This window comes from Castor canadensis, chromosome 14 (genome assembly GCF_047511655.1).
Source record: "Castor canadensis chromosome 14, mCasCan1.hap1v2, whole genome shotgun sequence".
Classification (NCBI taxonomy): domain Eukaryota; kingdom Metazoa; phylum Chordata; class Mammalia; order Rodentia; family Castoridae; genus Castor; species Castor canadensis.
Genome location: NC_133399.1, coordinates 79,213,544 through 79,241,405, shown reverse-complemented (window position 1 = coordinate 79,241,405; position 27,862 = coordinate 79,213,544). Strand labels below are relative to the sequence as shown.

At 44.8% G+C, this 27,862-nt stretch overlaps 1 protein-coding gene across 7 annotated transcripts in view; it reads left to right on the top strand.

Moving 5' to 3' along the window:
- Stox2 (storkhead box 2) overlaps positions 1 to 27,862 on the top strand; it is a 200,823-nt gene that overhangs the window by 38,776 nt on the left and 134,185 nt on the right. The window contains exons 1-2 of one of the 7 annotated variants that reach the window (XM_074054884.1): positions 8,189 to 10,540; positions 10,827 to 11,162. The exons of 5 other annotated variants lie outside the window; for them this stretch is intronic. The gene's annotated coding sequence lies outside the window, so the exon portion shown is untranslated. Of the gene's footprint in view, positions 1 to 8,188; positions 11,163 to 27,862 lie in introns of those variants that run through there. One more of the 7 variants, XM_074054883.1, reaches the window with a different exon arrangement.

The following is a 27,862-nucleotide window of genomic DNA, read 5'->3' as shown; positions in this document are numbered from 1 at the left end:
AAAATTGCAAGTCCTGGGTGTCCCCATATATAAGGATAAGAGCAGAACAACTCTTTTTTTGGGAGGAGGCAAAAAAAGGTAAGATAAGAATCTCAGAGGCTTCTGTTTCGCAAAGGGGACATCAACTTAACACGTAGGGCTTCCCAGAACACAGGGTGAAAACACTAAAAAAGAAGGTTAAATCAGTTTTGTAAAGCTGAGCACAGTGGCTCAAGTCTGTAATCCTAGCTACTCCAGAGGTGAAGATTGGGAGGATCTAGGTTTGAGACTAGCCTGGGAAAACAGTTAGTGAGACCTCATCTTAGTCAATAAAATCTGGGCATGATGATGTGTGCCTGTCATCCCAGCTACACGGAAACTGTAAATGGTAGGATTGTGATCCTGGTTGGTTTGGACATAAAGTGAGACGCTAGCTCAAAAATAACCCGAGCAAAAACGACTGGTGGACTGGCTGAAGTGGTAGAACAGCTGCCTAACAAGTGTGAAGTCCTGAGTTCCAATCCCATACAGCCAAAAAATCAGTTTTGTATCAATATACTATATATTTCCTCTCTTTAAATAAACTTGCTTGGTTGTATCTGAATACAGAAACATAGGTACCTTCATGGGAACTGAATTTTTGGTCAGCAATCAGTAAATTTTTTCTATAAAGGGCCAGATAGTAATGATTTTTAGCTTTGTGGGCCATAAAATCTCACACACAACTGCTCAGCTCTGCCACTGTAGAGTGATTGAGCAAATACGACTGTCCCAGCAAAACTCTATTTCGGATTCCAGAATTCGAATTTCGTATCATTTTCCCATGCGATGAAATAGTTTTGATTTTTTTCCCAACCATTTAAAAATGGAGAAACAATTCCTAGTCCGTGGGTTGGATTTGGTTTGTGTGCCGTACTTTGCTTTAGGTCACGCTTAATAGTATTCCTTTTGCAAGAAAAAGAGGGCTATGTTTTGCTAAAGTTGAAATTAAGGTGTTTGTAGTTTTTCTTCAGCTTCTCTGGCAACCTCTTTCCTTCCCAAGTCTTTTCAGAGACTGCTATACAAGTCTGCTTTGTGTCTTGGAGGTGTTAATTCCTGAAACAAATATTAACTGTTAAATATAGACTATGTCTGTAAGCCATGGACCAAGGTTTCAAACTGGCCAGACACTAGTGTGTGCAAAATTATAAAGCTGTTATTTCAGATTGAATATCCTACATTTTATTTATTTTATTTTATTTATTTACTTATTTTATGCCCTTCCTTCCTCCCTCCCTCCTTCTTTCCCTCCCTCTTTCCCAGCCTCCTTTCCTTTCGGTGGTACTGGGTCTTGAACTCAGGGCCTCATGTTTGCTAGGCAGGCACTTTGCTACTTAATACACTCCACCACCTCTTTTTCTTTTTCCTTTTTATTAATGCTAATTGCCAACCAACTCAATTGGTTTCATGACTCCTAATAGATCCTGATACACAGTTTGATACACCATTTTATGCATTGCATTATAAAGAATTTGAATTGTTCTTTTTGTGGCTTTGAGGAGCCATTAAGGCGTCAGAGCCTGGGCGATACCTCCATTACGTGCATGGTATAAAGATCGACTTGGTCTAGGGTTTGAGAGATGGATGGATGGAGGCCAGATGGAAAGAGAGCAGCGAGCAAGCAGTGGTGGGGTCAGGATTTCACAATGGAAGTGAAGTGGTGGCTGTGAAGGTGGAGTGGAGTGGGCTGGGCTGAGGATGGACGGAGCAGAAGGGCCGGGTGTGGGAGGGAGCAAGGCTGTGCAGATGAGGCTCAGTTTCCGTGGTGTTCTCTCTCTGAGTCTGTGTCTTTATCTAGCAAGTGGCAACGGTACCCCTACCTCCTGAGTTCTCATGGAGTTCAAAAGATGGGCCCTAGGTGGCATTTTCTCCCTCTGGCCTCCCAGACGGAGGTGGCCCCATCTCTGCTCTAACACTGGCAGGACACTGAGCACTTCCTGGAACCCAACTCCCCCTTAGTGTCTTAACCATGCAGTGCAAGAATAAGAAACTGGCAAGACTTGGAGGAATAGTGGTGGGGTTAAAGGAGACCGTGTCTACAGTGCCCCAAAGGAGTGCTCATTGAGTGACTTCTAGAAAGTAAGAAGAGCACAAAGAGAGTTGTGGGTTACCCATCAGCTGACTCCTCCCCTTGCAGGTCTCCCTGTTAATAGCAGCTGTTTTAAAGCTTCAAAACATCATACTCATCACTGTTTTCTGCACCCTCTCTGTGTGAATCTGTTGAGGCTGCCGTAACAAAAATACCATAGACTTTGTGGCTTATACTACAGAAACATACTTCTCATAGTTTTGGAGGCTGGGAGGGCCAAGATGAAGGTTCTGGTCAGTTCACTTCCTCTTGAATCCCCCTGCAGGGGGCCGCCTCTCACTGTGTCCCCACATGATGGGAGACAAGGTAGCCTGGTCTCCTCTTTTTCTGAGGGCTCTGACTCATCGTGACCTCCTGTAAGCCTTGTCACATCCCAAAGGCCTCACCTGCAGAGCTGTCACATTGGGGGTTAAGGTTTCTTTGTGAACTGGGGGGAGGGGCACAAATATTCAGCAGTAACACTCTGTAATTTATTTTAATTATTTCCATTTTCATAAGAAAAGCAAAATTGGAATCAACCCTTGCAGAGGGTGGCAAGGTCCGTGCCTTTGCTCTTGTCAAGACCCTGTGTCATTTGTCAGCAAAATGCCAGAACCCAACTTACCAGCCTCGGAACTGAGCAGTTGTTTTGTTTTTGACTGTTGCTATTTAGCCCAATCTGGCCTTGAACTTGCGATCCTCCTGCCTCAGCCTCCCGAGTGCTGGGCAAATCTTACATTTTAGACAGATCTCCTTTAGACAAGGAAATGCACTTGGGATTTGTCATCTGTTGCTGTCACCTGGCCACCCCAGGCACAGTGCTGGATTCCCACAGTGTTGATGCTTGTCACCTCTAGTGTGTGTGATTTGCTCTTGACAGCAACCCTGCCAAGACAGCAGGCCATGCTGTGACCCCCACTTTAGAGTTCAAGACCAGAAGTGTGGGATGCTGGGGAGCCGGGCCCAACACTGTGCTATCAAGTCAGCTAGTGACAGCTGAGATGGAACCCAGGCCTGAGGCTGAAGGCCATGTAGCTGCCACATCGTGCTGCCTCCTCGGGCCCCCTGGGTGGTGAAACGCACTTGTCCCACCTTATCTGAGAAGCCAGATAGCTGAGTTTCCTGTTTCAGCTCCCTGCGTCCTGCCAGCTCTGTCATAGTTGACCTTGCTGTTTTGTGTCTCAGTTGCAATGTTCTGGAAGCTTTGGGGGCAAATCCTTTTTCCTTTTCCTAGGGAACTGTCACTTTTCTGTCACAGTCTCTTAGAGCTACATTCTCCAGGATGTGAGGGACAAGCTTACATTGATCAGAAAGTAAAAACTGACTCTTCAGTGCACTGCTCAAATGTGCCTAAAATATAAGCGTTGCTTTTGGAAAATGCTGTTTGAAGCAGAAGCTTGTGCAAGAGAGTGAAGAACAAAGGCCAACAGACAAACAATAAAGCAAGGAACGCGTGAGGCATCCTCAGAATAGCATCTGAAGGAAGTCTTCACAGGTCTGAAATAATTTTATTTCTACTGTAGCTTCTCGTGGTGTGTGGAGTTGGGTGATGGATTCATGGAACTTCTTCTTGGCTGGGCGTTTCTCTCATCAACATTGGAGTAGAGGCGTCTGACCGCGGGTGGTGCTGGCTGCTGTGGTTCACTTTGTCATGGGGAAAGGGAAAGGTGGTCCCCTGCTTTTCATGAGCTGGGAAGCAGGGCTGAGTGTCCCGTTTTTCTAGAGGTCCTAGTTCATGAGTCTGCAGGAGTTGCTGAACATTCCCGAAGGGAGGAACTCGGAGGGCATCTGTGGTCCTGTCCCCAGGTCTAAATTTCAGCCTCAGCCATGCCACTTGCTGGAACTTTTCCTCTGTGATCTTCCTTATCTCTACACATCAGTGGAGGATGATGGACTCCAGCAGGTTTGAGGGGCCTTGAGAACAGTGTGTGTTTCCTGTGTCTGGCACAGAGGGGAGCTCAGTTAAAGACAGTTCACTTTCTTCTCCTTCCCACTGTCTCCCTTCATTTGGCTTCAAGATTAAGTGATCCTTGAGGACAAAGGGGACCAAAATCCCCAGAATTGGCCAGTGGACAAGGAGCCCAGAGGCCCCAGGCAGCTGAGGCCATAGCAGGATTTGTGCTGGCACCAGAGGAAGCCACTGAGTAAGAAGAGACCTGTTATCCAGGTGGCCGCCTGTGTCTGAATGTGGGCCTCCCCGTCCTCCACTGGAATAGCCACTAATGACATACTGGACACTGTCTCAATTTCAGATGGAGGACATGGTGTCATTGTTGGTTGCACATGCTTATTTAAAAGTGCATCCTCTCCATGTGACTGTAAGTTCCGGGAGGAGGAGGACAGGTTAAGCTCCATTGGTCACTTCTGGAGAGTGAATAGGTTGTCATTAAGTGTGTGTTAAGTGACAATTTACTAAACGGACTTACCACCTAAAAGGATTGGCTTAGAGAGTGTTCTGTATGTCAGCAGGGTGAGTGGCCCACAGTGACTGCAGTGACGTTCCATCTAGTCTATCCAGAGGGTAAAGAGATAGGAATTTAAGAATAATCTAGGAAAATGCATTTCTGTTATTGACAGCAAAGTTGGTAACATTTCTATTTTTAATTATTTCCCTATGAAATGAATCTTTTCTTGATGTAGTTCTACAACATCAGCAAATAGGTGATGGACATTTAGTGGGTGCCAACTGTATACCAAGCGCTATCCTGCAAACTGGAATGATCAAAACTGCAGAAGTTCCCATGCATTATTGTGGATCTTCCATCACTGTGTAGTAATTCCAGTGCCGTGTGCACAGCCTCACCAACAAGGTGACATCTTAAGGGTTGGGGTGTAGAGCACTTGCCTAGCACGCAAAAGGCCCTGGACTCCATCCCCTGAAAACAACAAAAGCAAACCAGTTTATGAAAGCACAAGCAACTCATTTGGTTGACGTTGAGGTGGGTTTTCAAGTGTGTAAACTCTAGGGAAGGTAAAGATTTTAAGAAAAAAAGAGAAATAAAAGTGTATTCTGAGCCAGGCATGGTGGTGTATGCCTTTAATCCCAGCACTTGAAAGACCAAGAAGGGAATAGCACAGATTCGAGGCCAGCCTGGGCTACATCACAAGACTCTGTCACAAACGAAGAAGCAAAGTGAATTCTAAGTCAGTCCATTAATGTCCACCGTGAGGTAGCACTATAGCATGCTCTCTCTGTTTTAATATTCAGAATATTAGTGGAAATTTAAGGCATTTTATTACATGTAGAAAATAATAGTATTTGGCTGCCAACAGCCAAAGCCAAGTATATAAACACTTGTGAGCCACAGAGCGGGATGGGATGGTCCTGGGTGGCTTTCAGATTTCCAAACACGGATCTGTGAACATTTGGGCATTTCTTGTATTTTCCACTGTTAGTGTAAGATGTAACTGAAGCCATTAAATAGTAGGTGACACGTAGAAATATGAAAGGGCACTGATGTGTGGCCTAGTAGCAAAAACATTCTTGCTTTCCTGATTTTTTGAGCACGAGGGAGCAGAAGCATTTAAGCAAATAGGAAAGATGTTTAGTGCATGTCCATCAGAATTGTCTGCTGAAACTCACACACATGGTGACACAGTTGCCCCGTTCCTTCTGTACGTATTAAAAATGCTTCTTAGAGAGGGCTGTTAAGAAAAGCCTACTTATCATCTTTTCCTTAAGTACAAAAGCACCAATATTAAAAAGACAAAGACAAGATTAATTACTCAATGTTTTATTTTGAGTCTTACTTTAAACCCAACAGTGCCTGGTTGTTTCCAAACTTGGTGCTAATGCATTTTTCTGTTCCAAATTAAAAAAATACAGAACGTGACTTGTCAGTTATTTTCACACTTGTTAAATTTAAGTTTTAGGGACAGTTTAGAGAAAAACAGTGAAAGTAAACTGTAAGAACTATTTATAATGTTAGCAGAAGAAAAAAGAGATTTTCCTAAACGTCTCCAAGAAATACATTATTTGCATTTGAAATTGATGGCACGATTCAAAGCCAGTTTTTTTCTGGCTTTGGCAAAAAAAAAAAAATCTAGATTTTTCTCTCTTTTTTTTTTCTTTGAGTTTTAGTTATCATAAAGATGATTACACGAGAGAACATTTCAAAAGAAAATCCATCCCAAATTCCATAATTATTTATTTCTCGTCCTTTTTCCATATGCCAGTGTATTTCCAATAATTCTAATTACCACTGGCCCATAGGTCAGGACTTCGTTTTTACTCAGCTCGCTTTTTCATATACAGCTCGTGGTTTATGGAGTACAGGTGTAAAATCCCGAGAAGAAATTATGTTTGCCTCTTTAATCTCAGCCGGGTCAGCCACAATTTCTAATCTAAAAACAATCCAATCCTTTTTTCCAAACACCAAAACCAGTATTCAGTACGGCGACTTTACACTTGTTGGCGTTCTGAGTGAGGCGTGAGCCTCTGAAAGGGACACAGAGTCACAGCAGGTGTTAGGATGCAGGTGACGTTTTCCTCTGACTCTACACTGTCTGAGAGTTCGCATAGTTCAGCTGAATAGGTTGGCAGTAAGAAATGTCTTCAGTTGATTTCCCAGAAAAATGAGCCAGTGAACCCAACTCACTCTCTTTTTTAGGTTTCCTGGCATTTGTAGGTGAGAGAAAAAACAAATCATCAGTTTTATTCACTTAAACCATTTGTATTCAGAAGCTTCAAAACAAAATGGGTATAAGTTTGCTATATCAGGTGAGATTTCCTTAAAGATCTGAAGCCAGAAAAAAAAAAAAAACAAGGAAAAATAAAGGAAGGAAGAAAGGAAGGAGGGAGGAGGGAAGGAAGAAAAGAAAGGACAAAAATCATGGAGCCAATATGCCGTGAGCTGAACCCTGCCTCAGCCCTCAGCCATTTGGCCCTGAACCCTGCCTTAGCCCTCACTTCCTGCTCGTGCCATGCCTGGACCTGAGAGCGTCCAGCCACCTCGTGTTTCACCAACATGTCCCCTCCTTTAGCCTGTGTGTGGCTTCTAGATTCCCAGGAATGTGTGGAGCTTTTCAAAGTCCACACTTCTTGGAGAAGCAGCTCATGCCCCAGCCCTTCCTGCCAGGCCTTTTGGTGACTGTCGCTTGCCACAATATCCCTTGTCTCCAGTGTGTCACCAGTTAAATCACATGCTTTAAATATTTCAGACACATGATCTTTGTGTAGTGACCTCCTTCCCCAGGGAGAGTTCTGAATTAGATTAAATAAATATAAGCCCTTTGCATCTGTCCTTCAGGGTTCGCCAGACAGGGTAAAACAGATAATGACCACAATTATCTGAAGACGAGGTGTGCTCTGCGCCTTCCAGCATCAGGAACCCTTACAGGAAGTGGGCTGCCCTCTTCCAGGACTGGGGGAAGGCCTGGGCAGGTTACGAATGCCCTACACCACTACTGCTAAGATCCCCCCCTTTCTCTTTGTCTGTACCTGACTGCTGTGACCTTGGACTAGTCCTAGTTCAGCTAAAGTTGAGTCTAACAGTTTTTGCTCATTTATTTGCTATTTCTGTGGAAGAACAGGCCCTTGGAATTTCCTACCCTGTCATTTTCCTTGAACTCACTCTGTACACAGGTGCCTTACAAACACTGTGTGTATGGAGCAGACGAGTGTGATCAAAGAACACGAAGTGCACATGTGTGGAAATGTCACAGTGAGACACCTTTGTACAATTAACTTATGCTTACCCAAGCGTAAACAAGCATTTGTATGAGTTCAGTGCAAAATGAATTGGAGAGGAGAGAGATGAAATGAGAAGGGAAGAGGGTGTGTGGGGGGATTCTGACTGACCCAGCTTCCTAGAAAGTTGGCATGTGTGTTCTACTAGGGGAACAGTATTTGGTTGGTCACCTGTAACAGAAAACTTGATTCTTTCTGGTTTGCACAAATAGTAATTTATTTTAATTACATAACAAGAAATTTGGGGATGGATAGGCAAGGACTAAAGAACTCAGGCTTTATCAGTCTTTCTCTTTCACTATTGTCAGGGTATTGGATCTTATAGCTTTAGTTATTGCCTCTTGATCTCAAAACAGCTGCTATGGCTCCGTGTATCTCCTCTGAATTCAAGGCGGAGAACTTGCAAAAAAAAAAGATTTTTTTTTTTTTAAGTTTAAGCAGAAAATTCCCCTCAGAAGACTTCTTATAGTATATTATCCATAGTTAGGTCATATGCCCACTCTTCTATTAATCACTTGACCAAAAGAAGAGATTGCTATTAGTTCATGATTTTTTTCTCAGGGCTGGGAAAGGGCCTTCAAAAAAAAAATATCAAAAGACTAGGGTTCTACAAGCTAGGAAGAAAGACAAAAGATAATTAACAGGCAGGCAGCAGCAGATAAGGGTGTGGGTAGCTGTTTGGAAGGGTACCAGATGACTGGTCTGTCCTAACCATATCAAAATTGGAGCAAGCTGCTATCTTTATTGGGGAAGTGGGAGATTAGGAATGGGAATCAAAAATACAAACTGTCCAAGCCATCCTGTAATAGGGTGACCCAGGAGTGTCAGTTCAGAGCCAAAGTAAGCCAGTGCTTGTGGTTCGTTTGATGCTGAAGCAGCAGCTCACAGCCCATGCTGGGCCCAGGTGGCGCAGGCAGAATTCTCCTGACTGCCTGCTTTCTGCCTCTGGTTTTGGTTACACTTGGAGCTGGTGAGCAGGACGTGGGTCTGAGCACCGTGTAGCTGGGGCTGGCAGCTTCTTCACGTGGGAGAAGAGCCTTCCAGCTCCAAGTGGGGACACTGGCAAGTGTTCCAGACCCCAGCAGAGCCAGACTTACTGGGCCGTTACCAAAACAGAAGCCTGGGGTCACTGCTCACAGGTGAAGCCCTCTTACTTGAAGGTTGGCAGGAGACTGGCCTTAGGGAGCCAGGAGTTCTTGGGTCAATTTTAGGAAGTGAATGACAGCCAGTGCTGCTGGACCCCAGTGTGGGGCTGCCCTGGGTCACACAGCTGAAGGTGGGATCGAGTCTAAGAATGAAAATTGGACCAAGCAATTCCAAGGTGGATCAGGTGGTCCCTGCCAGGGTGGAAGAAGAGAGGACGCAGCTTGACTGGGGACAAATGCAAGAAATATTTTGGAACTAGCATTTATAGGATTGGCAGGAGACAGTGTTGGATTTTGAGTTCTGGTGGCTGGCCTTATAAAACACACGTAGGATATTAACTGGGCTTGGTGGTACATGTCTTTAATCCCAGTGCTGGGGGTGCTGAGGCAGGAGGATCACGAGTTCAAGGACAGTCTGGGCTACATAATGAGACCCTGTCTCAAAAACAAAAACCAGGAACATGGAAGCAGCAATAAATGCCTTGTGTCTGAGCTGTGTGTAAGACGTCTAGGTAGAGGTGTTAGTGATTGGTTCCATGCCATGGGGCCGTGGGAGAGAGGGGACAGCTGGAAATAAAGACAAAGGGGAGCGGGGGTCACCACAGGCTCTGTTTGTGCACCTTGGAGGGGAAGCTGTTCCTTCAGATGGTTGTACTTGCTTCAGTTTATTTTATTTGCCCGGGAATTGTTTTTCCAGAGCTTTCAAATTTCTGGTTGGTCTCTTTTGCCTCAGTGTTTTCAGATGCATGCAGGTTCTCCCAAATGCCTGCTTCTTTAGATTCTTCAAGGTCTAATAAAAAAGAAAAACAAAATGCCATGTCCTCCATTGACCAGATTTGTGATGTTTGTGCGTGTTCCTGTTTGGGATTTCCATTAGTAGTAATTGTTGCTCACAATTGTTTCTTTTCAGGGCTGGGACTCGAACCTGCAGCCTGGCACATTCCAGGCAAGCACTCTAACCCTGAGCTAACCCCCAGCCCACGCAGTACCGTTCTTCACTGAGCTTTCTTAACGAGAAGCTCAGAGTGTGTTGTCGCCGCCTCTGTCATCCAGTGTGAGACACCGTCTTATCACGTCCTCATCAAAGGGACTGTAGGTTGAATATCCATCCACACCCTGAAACCGGATAGTCTTCCTTTCAGCCATGGCGGACTCTTTCTGTATTTAGAAGTAGAATGTTTAGGATTTATATTAATAAGGAAAAGGAAATTAAAACCTATATGGCGAAATGAATGGATTTACAAATTGGTGTTTAATAGGAAGCTGTAAGCGCTTAGAATTCAAACTGGTTAAATAAGGTTTTGAACCTGCAATTTTGGGGTACATTTGTCAGTTGTTTTTTTCAAACACGTGGAAAGTGTAAAGAACTTTCCAGAACTTTAATCAAAGCTATCCCTAGGTAAGCAGGTAGCCCTGATGAAATCGGGGTACTGCTGAGGGGAGAAGGCAGTGCCAGCAATAATTGTGCACTGGGGTTTTTCTGGACAGCGTGGGGCGTGTGGTCACCCAGGTTCTGTGGTTCACAGCTCATGTGGCTCAAGGTGACAGAAAGTGAAAGTCAGGAATTCCCTCCTGGCGTGGCATCTGAGCAGAAGGACCGTTTTGTTACAGAAAATACAGGTGAGTCAAGGTCCTGGAAATGCCAGGGGACTGTGTTGGTGGCGAGGCCTTCCTGGTTGCTTTTCAGGTCAAGGTGACGGTGTGGCATGGATTCCGGGCCCAGCCCCGCGGATCCTTAATGACTCCAGTGTGGGTTTTTAATCTCCTGGGCAAGTGTTAGCAAACTTGCCCAGACAGGCCACTCACCGTCGCAGGAGAGTGTGGGAAAATGAACACCGCCCCGGGAACAGGGAAGGCGAGAGTCTGAGGGCACAAACGAATCGCATTTGGATTTATTTTAATGCAGTCTGGAAGAGCACAACTTTAAATCTCGGCTGCCTACGGGGAGCCCACCCCTTTCCTGGGGCAAAAGAAAATGGGAATTGAAGAGCAGACTGTCTTTAACGTGTAAGATAGCGCTCAGGAAACCGACGGCTGAATGAGTGCAGTAAAACGTGGACAGCACTTTCCCTCCACGTGCGTGGTGCGGTAACTCTGGAGGACAAGGACATCCTTGGCACCAAAGGAAGCCAAGAGTAGAAAAGCAGCAGTCGTCAGGATCTGAAGTAAGCCACAGATTATTACCATCTGTACATTTACAGACCATTTGCAAAAACCAGAAACCTGGGACCTGGTCTGGACCGTGAGTATATTGAACTCTGGGGTGTGTTGTTAGCTGGAAGAAACGCAGAAGTTAGTCTGAAAGGCAAAATAGAATACTTCATAAAACCTGACTTTTTTTTTTTTTCTGGGAATGGTGGCAGGAATAGTTCATTTGTCTAAAATCTGGCACGTCAGGTGGTGTCACTTATGTGCCTCGTGTGGGATGTATCCTTGTTACAAACTTTTATGTACTGGCCCTTCCTATTTTCATGATTCCTCTGTTTTTGGAGAATTGTTTGTAAATTGCTCTCCATATTCGGATTGTTCTTATGTAGTGTGTTTTTGTGATCTTTCCAGAAACTTTGTGGAAACACATAGAAGTGTTTTTGGTAATGGATTGGTGCATCGCTGTCATACACCATTAGTTTGGACTTTTCTGTTTCTTAATTAAGAGACATTTCTTTAATTAGGTGCATTTTTTTGCTTGATGTTTGATTATTTGACGTTATAACTTAGGCCAATAATTAGATTCCCTACGGTTAAGATTCATAGATAGAGAACTAACATATGACACACTGTGTGTGAGTGTATTTTAATCAAGGCTTATATTTATTCAAAGATATCGGATGTGAGCTTACAAACTAGCCCTGGAAAAACTGTGGGAGCAAGGCAATAAATTCATTACTTTTGAAATGCAAATGTGTATTTTTAAATAAGTAGTAAATAAGAGAGGTCCACTTATCTAAAATGTGTAAACAAAAATAGTTTAATCCTATTTAAATGGAACCAGTAGGGAAAATATTTGACATCTCAGTGAGAAATAGTAACTTTACATGAATTTGTTATAGAGCTCAGAAACTGAAATTTAATGGAATCATTTTAACTTAAAATAGCAATTAATGGCAGATTGTAGAAGTCAACTAATTAATTGTCACTTGGTGCTTTCCTGTCACTTAGTGCACATATGGAAGATGGCTTATACACAGGGAGTGCTTTTTAAATGTGCATATGAATATAGTAATGCTTGGCAATTCTTGGCTAGTGTGGTGACATTAAAATCCGAGATCTTTGGTCCTCAGACTAGTCTTCTATAGAAAATCTTCTGTGGATACATTTGTTCTTTCTTTGCAAGAACTGAAATCTTGATGTTTAAGCAAGCAGCCCTTCTCCCTTTTGGTAATCTAGATTTCACAAAATGGTCCAATAGGGAGGGTATGACAAAATTAAAATGAGGGAGAGGGAGGAAATAACAGAATTGAGTCCCATACCTGTGGAACACTATCTTGGAAAGTAAGTCCAAATTACACACCTAAGTTTAAACCTTTTATTCTGCAAACTGCCTGGCAATGAAGTTGTGTGCTCCAGACTCTCCTGCAGGGGGCGCTAGCCTCGGTGCCGCCCATTCCATTTCTTTAATGCCCCATGCAGATCCTATTAGTTCATAGGCTTGCCCTGGGGGAGTTGTGTAGTCATGTGTACAAGGGGCCCCCAGGCTTTCTGGACACTTGGGTCCTGTTGGATAAATTATTGCTTCAATACATTAAATGGATCCCTGTGTCCTAAAAATATTCATATAATTTCCACATGTTCACTTTTTCTTGCTGGAGAGTGCAGTTTGTAGCAAGGTAGCTTGGAAATCCAAGCTCATTATTGAAGAAAAGTTAATGGTTGTGTGTTTAGCATCCATCTCACAAATATCTCAGCACAGGATGGGTGGATTCTTTTGCAAGGTTTGTGAGGAATATGTGTATAAATGTGTTACGTACACTTGTAAAAATGTGTACGTAAGCATCTTACAACACCAGAAAAAAGTGCAAAGTACACACGGCTGATTTCTCCTACTGCAAACTACATGTGAGGAAGAATCAGGGAAGTTGTGGTTGGAATTAGATGTTGAGGAATGTTAGTGATTTGTCTGGAGGAGGGAGAATGGGGAACAAATGCTGGCCCTTCACTTCTGTCCTGCCTTCTTTTTGAAGTGACGTGTGGCATTTTTAGCTTCCTAATGGCACCTCCTTGTTGGAATGTTCAGACATTCTGGGAGTGCTCTGGCCTCAGCAGCTGCAGTTTGGGTCAGGAGCAGAGCTGCCTGGCTGAGGCTCCCCTCCACCTCCACTGCCCAGGCAGGTCTCTTCTGAGTCTGCTTCCAGTCCAGAGGTTCGCTCCTGGCCTGTTGGGGGATCTCTGACAGTCTTCCTTGCAGAAACATCCTAGGGGTGCCCCTGGGGTCCCCAGCAGCTCAATGGTAGGGTATCAGTCTCCAAGCCAAGAAAAGGCGGCTCAGGGACCTGCCTGCAGACGCCTTGTCTAAAAGTAGCTACTGTACCCAGCCACCTGTCCCCACCTGAGTTGCAGCTAATGGTAGGGTAGTCCAGGCGAGCACTGCTTTGCACTTAGCTGATGTGGATCCTGGGGGACAATAATGCCCTTGCTTGAGAACAATGGGGTGTTTTGCTGCTAGGGAAGAAAGGAAGGGTAATGCCAAAGTGTTTCGTTAAAAAAAAAAAAGTCTCTTTTTGTAGTAATGTATGTTCAGAGTTATTGCATCTGTGTTAATATCTGTAGACTTATTCTCTTTGGCACTTTTCTTAGGAGATTTAAACTGTCAGCTATCCGATTTCATCCAGAATTTACTGTGGAAGTTCTGAAGAATTGGTCTGGGCCATCTGAAGGGGGAGGGTGGTGACACATGAAGCAGCTGTGGATACAGGAGGGTGTAATTGGAGCTAAATTGTGTGGGTAGGCTGGGAGTGCTGCAGGGGCCTAGAGGACATGAGAACAGACAGGCCTTCGCAGGTCGTCTTGCCCGTGGGAGTGGCTGCCAGTGCAAACCACAGCTGCCGCAGCCTGACTCTCTCCTGATCCTGAGTGTGTGGGTCCCCTCTCAATTTAAGGTTCTGCCCTGTTATGGTTTGGATCCTACATGTCCCCTAAGGTCCATATGCTAAAGGCCTGGTTGCCGGCGTTTGGTGCTGTTGGGAAGTGGTGGAACCTTTGAGAGGTGGGGCCTTGTGGAAGGAAGTTAGGTCATTGGGGCTTGCTGGAAGAGGATATTGGGACCTCAGTCCTTCCTTCTTCCTTTCACCTTTCTGGTCTTCATGAGGTGAGCAGCTCTGATCTACTTACTGTAGGGCCCCTGTTACAATATTCTGCCTCACTACGGGCTCAAAACATTGGGCCTACCAACATGGGCTGACACCTCTGAAATCAAAATAAATCTTCCTTATAAAAGTCACCTGTCTCAGGTATTTTGTCACAACGATGGAAAGCTTACTAATACAGGCCCTGACTCAGCTTCTCCTTGAGCTAAGATATTGTCCCTCTCCACCACACAACCTAAAAGTGAAGTGATGCCTTTGTTCATTTTATTTTCCTTCCTCTCACCTCTAGCAGTCAAGCTGGAGTTCTTCCCACCCTCCTGGAGTTGTTCTCCCTGGGGTCGTGGGCAACTGCAATTGGCGAATTTGTCCCCAGTCGTGTCTCCTGTAGCTCTCGCCTCTGTGATTGCTTTTGCAGCTCTCCTTCCTTGGTTTCTGCAAAGTTGCACTGCCCTCGTTTGCATCTGTGCTGTGAGCAGAGCTCCTCCCTGCCATGCTTCTGTATTTCCCAAGTTCAATTCCACTTACCTCTGTATCTCTCCCACCATGATAGTAACTCATTCACTCTCACTACTTCAGCCAGCACCTGGAGGATTCACTAACACAGTTCTTAAACCATTTATTGTGTGTCACCTATGCATGAGGCACTAGATGAGGCCTTGGGGATGAAATGATGAATAGGACAGGAGGTTTCTGCTCCTACACAGAGTCATCTCAGTATAGCCCGAAGGGCGACCCTCGGGCAACTACAAGCCCCTCTGGGAGCACACTTAGGGGCAGCTCACAGGACTCCTGAATCTTCAGCCTCCTTGAGCCCTGTGCTCTCCCCGGCACGGCAATCCTGTGACCTCTCACCACTGCAAATAAACCATGTCCAAGGGAACCCTGAGGATCTTACCTCCAAGCTAACTGCCCTGCATGCTGCCCATGTGGCAGTGTGACCAGCATTTTCCCTGTTGGTCACAGTGCCTTTCTGATTTCCTGTAAACTCCTCACCCAGTCAGCCACCCACCTCCATCAGCTCGCTTCCTGCCTCAGTTCCTGTCACCACTGCCTGTGGCCAAATCCTCACCTTCTTCCTGTACTAGTTAATGTTTATAAACGGGTTATTTACTTATTCAGGGGAGATGTAAAAAAATGACCCAGGCAGTTCATGTTCGTGGTAGAAAAGATTAGAAAATATAAACAAAAAGAGGCAGAAAGGAAGGAAATGAAGGAAGGAAGGAAGGAAGGAAGGAAGGAGGGAAGGAAGGGGGAATTACGTATTTCATCATTTAGAAAACACTTTGATAGTTATTCTATATATTTATATATATCTATATATGTAAATATTCTCCTTATTTCTATGCCTATATATCTCTGTATCTCTATATATCTAAATATTTCTCTGAATTTATATATCTATATATCTAAAATTATTATAATACAACTGTGGAAGAATCTTAAAATTGTGATTATGTCATTGTATTGCTTTGGATCATATAATGTTATATGATCATTTTCCATATCTATAAATATAATTATTTGCAATGATTTTTATGGCTGTATTGTAATTTGAAATAATTTGTCCCTTAATCTCCGTGCTGTTTCGGTGTACTGTTTGCACTGGTGTGTAATTTCATTTTTGAAATAGTGTCTTGCTATGTAGCCCAGGCTGGCCTTGAACTCATGATCCTCCTGCTGCAGCCTTCCTAGTGCTGGGATTACAGATGTGTACCACCATACCCAGCTTCTGCTAAGTAATCTTCTTAAAACTTGATTTTTCTTGCTATTCTTCTGAAAAAATGTAGGTGGCTTCCTATTGAGCCTCCCCTCACCTTATATAGGACTGGCGTTCTGACTTCCTCAGTCTTTGGTGTTCTTTCCCTCATCCGGGTTAAGATTAATTCTTTGGACTCCAATTTGGTGGCTAACATATGTAATGCTTTATCTGGTGCTCTTTCAGCAGGGTGGTTCTGGGGGCTGTTGAGGAGCAATCTTGGAGTCCCATGGCACTTTGCTTGTCACCTTGCTCCTCCTCTGGACCATTTTCCCTCTGTCCAGTGTCATTGGGTGTCACATGCTTGTTAGGTGCTGGGACTACTCATGTGACCAAAGCACCTTGGAGGCAGTGATGCTTTGAACACACATGACATCATCTCCATGCTGGGGGCTGGGATCAGTGTGACAGATGCTCGTGGAGGTGAGTGGTGGTGATCAAAGAAGAGGAGAGTGGACAGTCCAGGCCTGGCTGAGCAGAAGCCAAATCTGGAGTCTAAAGCAGGGAACCTGGTGGGCAGCTCACTGAGAGCAGAAGCCAGATGGTCACTGTTGGTGTGGCCAAGGCCAGGCAGGAATGGAAGACCTGCACAGGGTTATCTCATCCTTCCATTAGACAGTTTTAGTTAGACCATGAAAATGTCCTTTGTTCTCCAGCAGCTTGTGTTTGAAACACAATTGATTTCTGTATTTTTATGATTTTTATATTAGAGGCCAAATCTTGAAACCCAGATGTCCCTGGGACAACCCAAATTATTTTATTAAAGTGATTGGACTTTTTTCTAGTATACCAAAGACAGGACTTCATTTTTCTTGTCTTACTTTTCTTCATATTAGAGTTAGTTCATGTCAGTTATAATCACCGGCCTAAGCAGTTTTGAAAGCATGTGTGTGTGTGTGTGTGTGTGTGTGTGTGTGTGTGTGTGTGTACGTGCACACTTACATATGCCTCAGTGTAGTAAAGCTAGTCAAAAATACAACTCTGCCTGTCTTGGGAAGCCTGTTTGCTGTTCACGGTAATATATAATTCTGCAGTTTGATATCTGGGTTCCTTTAAGATTGCATTCCTGTTTACTGATGTCTATACCTATTCGGATGTAGTTCACTATCTGTGTTTAAATCAAAGAAAATAAGTTGTTCCAGTTTTTGAGTAAGGAGACAAGGAGCTGTTCAAGCTTGGGGACTGGAATCTTAGTGTTTTAAGCCATGAGGGACTTTCCATTTGGCCAGCCTCATCATGACACAGAACAGGAACCAGAATCCTCCAAGGTGAAGCAATTTGCTTCAAATGACACAGCTAATTAATGCTTCAGCCAAACCCCAATCCAGGATTTCTGCTTTCAGTCCTGTGACCTTTGTGCTGTTCCCTGGAGCCCTGCTGGTTTGAAAGAAAGAAAAGGGAGAGGGGTGGTGGAAAGAGGAGGGAGAGGAAGAAAGGAGGGAAAAGCAAAAAAGAAAAGTCTAAAATAAAAACAAACCCAAAACAAAACAAGAAAAACATGGAGAATTGAGTTGACATATGCTTTAATTCTTCTACCTCTTCATAGGGTGTGAGAAATCCTGATGTACTATAAAAGAAATCTTTCAGGGTTTGTAAAAGAGAGTGGGAATATTTGTGATATGCTAATGAGAAAGTATCTCATTATGCAAGAAGCAGGAGGTTTGGCAGAGGAAGATGCTATTCAGAGTAACTTAAGGCAACTTCAAAGGTAGGACAAAAGAGGGTTCGTTTTATTTATTTGATAATGTATGGCTGCCATCAAATTTCTGATAGGGTCTGACACCTTTATAATCAACCCCACTGAAACTGGGCGAGTCTGTCAGACTCACGGAAGGAAAGGCAAACAATTTCACTCTGCTGAAAGTGGAAGCTGGGCCTTTCCTGTAGCCCTTGCCTGCCTAACTTCTTCTTGTAGAAACTTGTCGCTGCCACCGCTAGTCGTTTGCAAGGCATCCGTATTTTGGCAGCCACGCTAATCACTCTAAGGTGACCCTCTGTGTGGAGAAGCAAATCCTTTTCAGTTGTTGTTATGGTACAGTAATCCACGATGCAAGTAGTTATTTGAGACAAAAAAAAATCATCAAAGCATATTTTGTCCCCACTACAGCTTTCTCCCTGGATCAGCCTTAAACTAGAAGTGCTGTTCCTGCCAAAGACTTTAAAAGCCTGGGGAAAACCACAAGAACCTGGTCAGATTTCAAAGTCAAGGGCAGGCAGGACTCCCCAGATTGTAGGCTGAGCTGGTCCCACTCCTGAGGGGTCCAGGTGAGAGTGCACTGAGCTGTTGTCCTGGTGGGTCCTCACTGTTGATATTTGGGGCAGACTGCTGTTTCTGCCCACTGTCCTTGTTTATGCCATACTGAACCAGTGCTGGTTGATTGGATCCAAGGTGAAGTTCAGCCCATTGTAGCGTTCATAGGTACTGAAGAAGGTGCCACGTAAGGACAGCACCCAGCCACCTGCCCTGTAACAGTGTCTAGGTAGAGAAGGGTGTGGGGACAGATGATAACTGCAAAGTAGCAGGTCTGACTTTGGACGTGACTTTCAAGCAGGGCGTGGTAGAACAGCTGGTGTTGAACCAACTGATTTGGACTCCAGTTTCACTTACTAGCTGTGTGATCATGAGCAAGCTGCACATCCCCTGGGTACCTGAGTTCCTTCATCTGTAAGATGGCTCACGTGACTCCTTGCGGGGCTGTTTTGAAGAAGCAATGTGATAGCACCCACCAAGTGCCAAGGAGAGTGTGGCCCTCAAAAATAGTAACACTTGTCATCTTTCCTTTCTTCGTGATTGTATAAACATGAATTCACCAGCAGTCATTTTGATTTAAATCAGGACACAACAGAGAACCCCAACTAATTTATAACAGTGTAAGGGACCACCAAGTGTACCCTCCCAAGTGACCACTGTCCAGGTAAGAACTAGAGCATTCTCAGCACCAGGGAAGCCTGTTCACCCTGTCCTCAGGAGTTCCCTTCCTTCCCTTCAGAAGCAGCCACTTCCCCAAGTTCCCAGCAGTCACAGGTGCAAGTTAGTAAGGGTTCCCTAGACTCCAGGCCTAGACCATGGGCGACAAGGCAGCCGGGTGCTCCTCACATTCTAGAAGCAGTAGCTAGACACGAAACGTGCATGTGAATCATTTAGTAAGATGATATCAGGTGAGACTAAAGTTCTGAAGAAAACAGAACAAGCTAGCGGGCTGGAGAAGCAGCAGCCAAGGGCACTTCTGGAAGGCCCCTGGTGAAGGCCCCCTCCCAGGCAGAGGCAACATGGGGGAGGCAGCCCCAGAGGAGGATGCCATGGCGACGGTGGGGCCATGTGGGAAGCAGGGAAGAAGGCCAGAGAGCACGGTGCCTGAGTAGGAAGGGTTCTGTCATGAGGGCCTGATAGGCTTTGGGAAAAACTGGGGTTTTAGGGGAAAGTGGAAATTCAGCAGACACAGAGATTGCCTCACCTCCACGTCCTTCCATCAGGTCCTTGGGTAACGCAGGATCTCAGTCGATTCTCATGACCTGTGAGGTCTCCAAGAAAGGGTGGGGATTTCCTGTTAGAGGTGAAGTGACTCTTGACCACTCCCAAGGAGCCCACCAGTCCTCACAGCAGATGTCGCATTAGTAATGTCACAGTGTGACTCGGGTCTTTCTACCTGAGGAAGGAGCTAACTCCTGAGGGGACAGTGGTCTGTTGAAAGGTTTGTATTAGTCGGTGCTCCAAATCTATGACAAACTACCCAACAGAAATGAACTAAAAGGAGAAGGGTTTATTTTGACTCATGGTTTAAAAGGTTTCAGTCCATGTAGTTTCTGGGCCTGTGGTGAGGACAATATGGCAGGGGAGTGTGGCAGAGGACAGCTGCTCACCATGCCTCAGTGACCTACTTCTCCACCTAGGTCCCACCCCCTAAAGTTTTCTCCCAACCGCCAACCAGGCTAGGAAGCCATCAATAGATTAATCCATTAACGAGGTCAGGCCTCTTATGACCATTGCCTCTGAAAGACCCCACCCCCAACAGTAAACCGGGGACCTAGCTTTCAGTACACAACCTTTTGGGGGACATTTCAGATCCAAGCCATGCAGGGTTGTCTGTAGAGCAAGGATTCATGTGTTGGATGTTGGAAGGTGGCCGAACCTTTAAGAGGTGGGACTTAGTGCAAGGTCATTGGGGGTGGTGTCCTCAGGAGGGATTAGCTAGTTGTTCTGTGAGAGCGGTGGTTGTAGTTGAGAAAGCCTGGCTCCTTCCTGACTCTCTGACTTCCTGTCTTACCGTGTGGTCTCTCCCTCTCACACAAGCTCTTGCCATGACACCACTTATCATGGTGAGTTACAGTCAGGGGGACCTTTGCCAGGTCAGTGACATGTCATTTGGATTTTCAGCCTCCAAAACTATGAGCTAAATGACTCTCTTTCCTGTATAAATTTACCAGCCTTAGGGGTTGTGTTTTAGCAACAACAACAAAAAAATGGACCAATACAGTCAGTCACATATAAAACTCATGAGAGAAAGGGTCTCAGGTTGAGTCCCTGTATAGTATGTCATCACTCCTCAGAGAGACCCCATATAGACGCTGTAAAGACTCTTAGAAGCCCTGCAGGGAAGAAACAGGTCAGCCTTGCCTTCCACACCAAGTCATAAGACCTACTCTTATATGCAGCCTCCGTTGATGTCCCAAGGAAGGCAAGTTCTGGAACCGCCATTTGGAAGACAGCAGCCAAGCATTGCTCTGCAGTTTACTAAATGGTCTCTTGGAAGAGTTCAAATATTTTCTGAACCTGAAACTGCCCTCCGGGTGAAAGGAGGACAGTTTGTAAACATTTGTAAAGTCCTTCTGTGTGTTTGGCGTGGAGAGCGTGGAAGGATGGAGGGTCAGTGTTGAAAATCGTAAATACACGCCTGTTTTGAACACTCTGGCTAATGATTTTGCCTTTGAACTTCTAGCATTTCTGTTAGCACTGTACCACAATTTCTTTACTTTCCCGAATTTTAGATCTCAAAGCAAGGACCAGCTTAGCTGATTTAGAAGATGAATGTTCTAAACCCACCTAGCCCTGATTTGGACTGTAACCTGCCAGGACATCCAATTATTCAGAAAGAGTCCCTTTACTGCTCACGGGCAGCCTCTGAACCTGTTCCCACGCAGGTCACTCCTCTTTTCATTCCCCCTGCTTTTACCGAGGGATTTGCACCACCGTCTCTGAACGTGCAGGAAGTATTTTGGATAGGTGTTACAGGAAGCCCGCGGTGGCTAAGCTAGTGGAGGTGTGCCCGGTTCACTCCGGACCTCAACTTTCTCATTCCTCTCCGAATGTTCTCCTCCCCGTCCCAGCCGCTCCATCGGTGACGTCTTCTCACTTTGTTAGCTCTGTAGTCTGTGCTTTTAAAAACGTGCATGTAACTTTAGCAGTCTGTATGGAGTTCTGCATGTTTAAACTTTTTTCAAAACAGTGAGGTTTAGAACACGAAGAGACACAGGGACAAATGTTCCTTTCCTGGGGAACGTCTCAAGTTTCTTTAATAGTCTGACATACATTGTTACACTCCGGAAAGGAGATGGAATAGTTACTCAAACTTACTCCAAACTTACTCGTCAGTGCTTACCTCGCCTCATAGCAACTCAGAGGAAAGTTGTTCAGTGAACTCACTTTGGGGGATGGTGTTGGAGGATCAAACCCAAGCTGTCTACCTGGATTTCCTTAAAACTGTCCACACATCGCCTCTTAGATTATCTGCCTCAGAAAACAACTCATTTTATAATCTTCCTAAAACACTTTGCATTTCCCATTTCACTTGTCTTCCAACAATAATCTTTCCTTTCATGTTTTTGTACTTTTTGGTTATGTTTCTTTTTTTTGGCAGTACTGGGATTTGAACTCAAGGCCTCACACTTGCTAAGACAGACTCTCTACCACTTGAGCCACACTTCTCAGACTCCTTTTCTTTCATTCTTTCCTAGCAAATCCAGAGTGCTTCTCTGTCCTCTGCACTTATGTAAAAGTTCTTTGGATTCCAGCTCATCTGGGAAGACGCTCCTGATCAGCAGGACCCTCCAAGACAGCAGGTGTTGTGGACACATGGCACCGTGAGGGTTACCACATATAGGCGGCCTTTGCTTCTTGAGGCTAAAACCTGTGTGCCTGTGTGTGCGTGTATGCTTGTGTGTCTGTGCGTGCATGTATGCATGTGTGTGCATGTATGTACGTGTGTCTGTGTGCATGTGTGCACGTGTGTGCATGCATGTGTCTCTGTGTACGTATATGCACATGTGTCTGCATGCATGTGCGTATGCATGTGTCTGTATGTGCACGTGTGTGCATGAGTGCACCTGTGTGTATGCATGTGTGTCTGTGTGCGTGTAATCCCTAGTCAAGCTTTGTCCACAGTGGAAACTCCATTGAGTGGAAAAAACCATTCCTGTTCTGTTTTGACAACTGATGGTTTATTCTGTCTCTTCCTGGATGCTGGGTTTGAAAAGTGATCTGCGTGGCAGGATGGTGGGCTCACATACCTACCTTTCAGTCCCCAAAGTGGACAGAGCTGTGATGGCAGAGTGAGCACACGCGTGTCAAGCCCTTGCAGGGTGCAGGCTGTGGATGGAAGGCGCTCATACTTTCCCACAGAAGTGCACAGAGCAGGAGCTGAGCACTGAAGTGCGGGCGGTGGAAGACCACGCTGCTGTGTCCAGGGCATGGCAGGACCCAGGACAGCTGGCATGGAGGGCGGGCAGATGTAGGCAGAAGAGGAGGCAAGGGAGGAGGCCGGAGGAAAGGAACAGTGTGAGTGAGGCTGTATGATAGTCAAGGGAAGCATTGAGGAGATGGGGCAGGATTTTATTTGGAAAATAAAATTGGAAGAGCCAGTGAAACAAAGGTCAAGTCTGTGAGGGATTCTGTACAATTTATGTTTTAGGAAAATGGAAGAGAGGGTGGACTACAGAAGATCAATGTGAGGGGCTGATCTGAGGATTGTCATGGACTCATTGATCTCACTGTTCCTGGTCACCTGGGTATGGAGCAGAGGAAACTGAGTCACTGGGGTAGACAGAGCTGCTTGTGCGGTGACCTCTGTCTTTCTGAATGAAATCTTGGTGCTTTAAGCTCTTGTTGTCCACCTCCAAGTGACCACAGCTTTGCATGCTCCAGGATAGCAAGTGCTCAGGTTATGTCAAGAAAATCAGCTAGTCTGGGCATGGTAGCTCATGCCTATAATCCCAGCTACTTGGAAGTGTTGGTAGGAAGACCCAATGTTGGCCCAGGCAAAGAAGCAAGTGACTCTCTCTGAAAAATAACTAAGGGGGGAGAAAGGTGCTGGTGGATCATGGAGTGGCTCAAGAGGTAGAGCACCCCCTGATCACAAGGCCCTGAGTTCAAACCCCAGTACAGTCAAAAACCAAAACAAAACAAAAGATCATCTTACCTGGAGCCTGGTCCATACTTGCCTGAAAAGCTGTGTTTCTCCCCAGCTTTCTCTGACTGGAGCCTCCAGGTCCTTATAAAGAGTAAGGAAGGATGTTTTCCTGAGAGCCTGACTTCATGCTCTGTTTTTCCCTGTTGGTGTCATGAGGATAGTGCTCCCGTCTCCAGGGCCTCAGGGCTCAGACACCACCTTTGCAATCAGGCATCTGCCTGATTTATGAAGAAGGGGAGGGTGGTGGAGAGGGCAGAAGACGTAGTGCTGGATTCAGTTTAGAACGGAAGCCCAGGCATGGATGTGACTGTCATTTGATGGCATTGTCGGTTTTGCTCTTCAGCTGAATGTGTCAAAGCCCCTTCTTAGTGTTTTTGGAAGTTCCAAACTTTTGGATCTTTTTTTTTTTGCCCTCCCCCCCTTTTTTGGTTGTACTGGGGATCGAACTCAGGGCCTTGCACTTGCCAGGCAGGGGCTTTATCACTTGAGCCACCCCCAAGTCCTTTTATCCTATAGTTGTTTGTCAGATTGGATCTCATGTGTTTTTTTCTCATTCCAGCCTGAGACTGTGGTCCTTCTACCTATGCTGCCTGTGTAGCTAGGATTACACCATGCCTGGTTTAGTTTTTGAGATAGGATCTCTCTAGCTTTTATTTTGTGAGGGGGGTGTTCTGAGCTGATCTTGAACCACGATCCTCCTATGTCTGCCTCCCAAGTAGCTGGGATTAAGGCATGGGCCACCATGCTCAGCCTGCACTCTTTTATTTTATGCATATACCACCTTCCTACCTGATAAAAATTGTTAACAGTTTGCAGTACTTAGTATGTTCTAAGAGCTGTTTGACAGGCCAGACATGAAAATTCATCTAGTAAGCTGTCAGAATAGGTCCCGTTACTATTATCACTGCAATGCAGATCAGGAAGCTGAAAGAGAGAAAGATAAAGGTTGAGTATCATCCACAGTGCTTGGGGCCAGAGTGTTTCAGATTTCAGATTCTGAAGTATTTGTATATGCAAATGAGATATCGTGGGGAGGGGCCCACGTCTAAACATGACCTTCATTTATTCATACTATAAACACAAAACTGGAACGTGATTTTATACACTACTTGCAGTGCACCTGTGTTTTGTCACATGCGGGCAGGTGGTGAATTTTCCACTTGTGGTGTCATGTCAGCACTCAAAAATTTTGGATTTTGGAGTGTTTTGGATGTTGACTGAGCTTGGGATGCTTAATCTGTACTAGGAATGGTTGCGTGAGGTCTGGACCTGGGCAGCCTGCGTGCCCAGCTTGGGTCACGGTTGTGCGCACATACACTCATTATATTGCTTCTCCTTGGGTAATTTCCACATTTGCTGCAGTGGAAAGGAAAAATCTATGGTTTAAAAAATCAGTACTGGGAATTGAATCCAGGGTCTTTCTCATGCAAGGCAAGCACTCCATCTCTTGAGCCCTCAGGCCTCTTGTTTTTGTTTTGATTTTGAGATGGGGCCTTCGTCATTTTTGCCTGGGCTGGCCTCTAACTCATGATCTTTCTCTGCTTCCTGAGTGGCTGGGATTACAAGCGTGCACCACTACAACCAGCAAGCCTATACTTTAATGCATTTCCCAGGTTTATCTTTTATCTTTCCAAAAATTCCTGTGGAAAATGCAGTAACTCAGCCTTACTTGTGGATTTGTATGCATGGCTTTGACCAAGCATGGTCAAAAACATAGTAATAAAATAATGAAAAGAAATTTGCAAACCAAAAATTTTAAATTCCTATACCTACATTCCATGGCTCAGTGGACGTGGAGAAGCTCTCAGGCAGCCCCACGTTCTCAGCTGTGTTTAAGTCGGTGTGGGATCTGCTGAGTGTTTCCCTGCCCTGAATTTTGTGAAAATACAGTATGCCTCTCCAAAAGCAGATGGTGCGTCACAAGCAAGGTAAAAGTTAACATGCTTAATTTAAGTGGTCAAGTGAGAGTTTGTGATTAACTGAACGGTTGGTTGTCTTTAGCACAAGATGAGTGGTGGTATGGGAAACGTGAATCAAACATCTGGAGTTTTGAAAATAAAGAGCACAAAATAGGGCTGGGGTGTAGCTCGGTGGTACAGCGCTTGCCTAGCATGCCTGAGGCCCTGGGTTCGATCCCAGCACCAAAAAAGAAAAAGACAAAAAAAAAAAAAAAAAAAAAAAAAAAGAGCACAAAATAAGACCTAGTTTTTAGTGGCAGTGTCAATGTGACAGCAATGCAGCCTCCTCCTTGTGGTTTCAAGTTCTAGATGCTCAGACCTTCTCTAGGGGGCACTAAGTTTGAACTCAGGGCCTCATACTTGCCAGGCAGGCACTCTACCACTTGAACTATTCCACCAGCCATTTTTTGTTGTTGTTCTTGGGTATCTTCGAAATAGGGTCTCTTGAATCATTTGCCTGGGGCTGGCCTCGAACCCCAACCTTTCTGATCTCTGCCTCCTCTGATTTCTGCCTCCTGAGTAGCTAGAATTACAGGCATGAGGCACCTGGCACCTTCAGGCCTTTTTGCTCTGGTTATTTTGGATGTAGGGTATAACTTTTTGCCCAGGCTGGCTTGGATCACAGTCCTCCTAGTTTAAGTTCCCTTCATTGCTGGAATAATAAGTATGTGCCACCATGCCCAGTTTTCCTGTTGAAATGGGGTCTCACAAACTTTTTTGCCTGGACTGGGCTCAAACCATAATCCTCCCAATCTCAGCCTCTCAACTAGCCAGGATTATAGGTGTGAGCCACCAGTGCTTGTCTGTTCTGGTAAATTTTTAAAATAGGGTCTCACATTTATGCCCAGGCCAGCCTGGACTGCAGTCCTCCTATTTAGGCTTCCTGGGTAGCTGGGATGACAGCTGCCTGCCACCATATGCCCAGCAATTGGTTGAGATAGGGTCTTGTGAATTTTTTGCTCTGGGTGGCTTCAAACAGTGATTGTCCTGATCTCTACCTTCTGTGTAGCTAGGATTAGCACATTGGCTGGCTTGTTCTGACTTTTGAATCAGTTATTTTCTCCTTCTAATTTAATATTTTACCTGTAAGATTTCTCTTTGGTTTCTTTGGTTAATGCCACTTGCTACTATGTAAAAGGATTTCACATCTTCTTTGAGACACCACTTCTACTGCTCTCTTAGTTTCACATTAATTCTTCTTTAATATTGTTTTAAAAAGCTAGGACAAGGGTAAAATTGAGGCATGTGTAAAACACTTCATCATTTGTGCCCTCTAGGTGTCAGTAGTAGAAACCTTTGAAATTTGTTTTCTGATATTTAGTTAGACTGACGATTTGGTTGTGTTACAACAGATCCAGTTTTGTTATATTCAACAGAGTTTACTTGATCGAGAAATAGGTTCTAGAACCAGCTACCATAAGGTGAAAGAAGGTTCACAGTACTCCACTGCCCGTACAGGTTCTATTTATAGTCGGGGAAGAGCGCAGACACACACACACACACACACACACACACACACAGAAGCAATGTGATTGGCTGCAGTCGTCTTACACAGGTGTAGTCTAATCAGTTGGTAGCCTATGATTGGCTGAGACTCGGTTGCTTGGTTACAAGGGTGGACTCTTGGGATAGGTTAAAGTTTGTTTACACATCAAGCTAGGCTACAGTGCAGTTATTACCCAAGTACAAAAACAATTTTATTGCAGTTTAACAACAGTAATTTAAGCTTCTTGCTGACTCCGTTGCTGACCTGGTAAGACTCCAACTCTGCACTTACTTTAGAAGGTATAAAATATCAGATCATGGAAGAGATGAAGATACAGGTCTAAATATATATAGGATGTGAAGTAAACGGTGTATTTTATTTTATAAGTCAACAACTAGAAGTTGACGAATTTTACTCATACAATTGATACTCTAGTACACATTAGAGAAAAGAATAAGAAAAGGCTGTTTGTTTACAATCCCCCGCCCCTGCAAGAGTGGCCTCTGCCTTACCCTCGGGGATCGGTGGCCAGACATCTGATCGCTGTTTCTGCTCTGGCACTCTTATACCCAACCCAGCTTTACGGATTTTTGAGTAGGTCGAGGTAGGTACACATTCAGTTTGTACACATTTCACCTGTGCGCGTGCCGTGAACGTTTAGAAAATAACTTTTCTCTAGATCGCCACTGTCATTTACTGAAGGCGCTTTAGGAAATTTCACCACAATTCTGATTAACTTTGAGACTCCCAGATTACCTTTAAAATTTACTCAGACTGTTTAGTGGTGTATTAGACAGTTGTTTCCAAAATATGATACGGGAAGAGAAGCGGAAGGATAGGGCTTGGAAAGTCAAAAGCCCAAGGGCTCTCATTTTTCTTTTGTCACTTCATTATTAAAAGCATAAGAAAATGCCCTTGTCACTTGGAGCAGTGTCCCTTCTGCAGCCAAGATATTGCTCTACCGTGGGTCCAGAGTCCGTAGTTGTTTCTCCTTTGACGTCCTGAGGTTTTCCCTCTAGTAAATCAGTGGCTATTT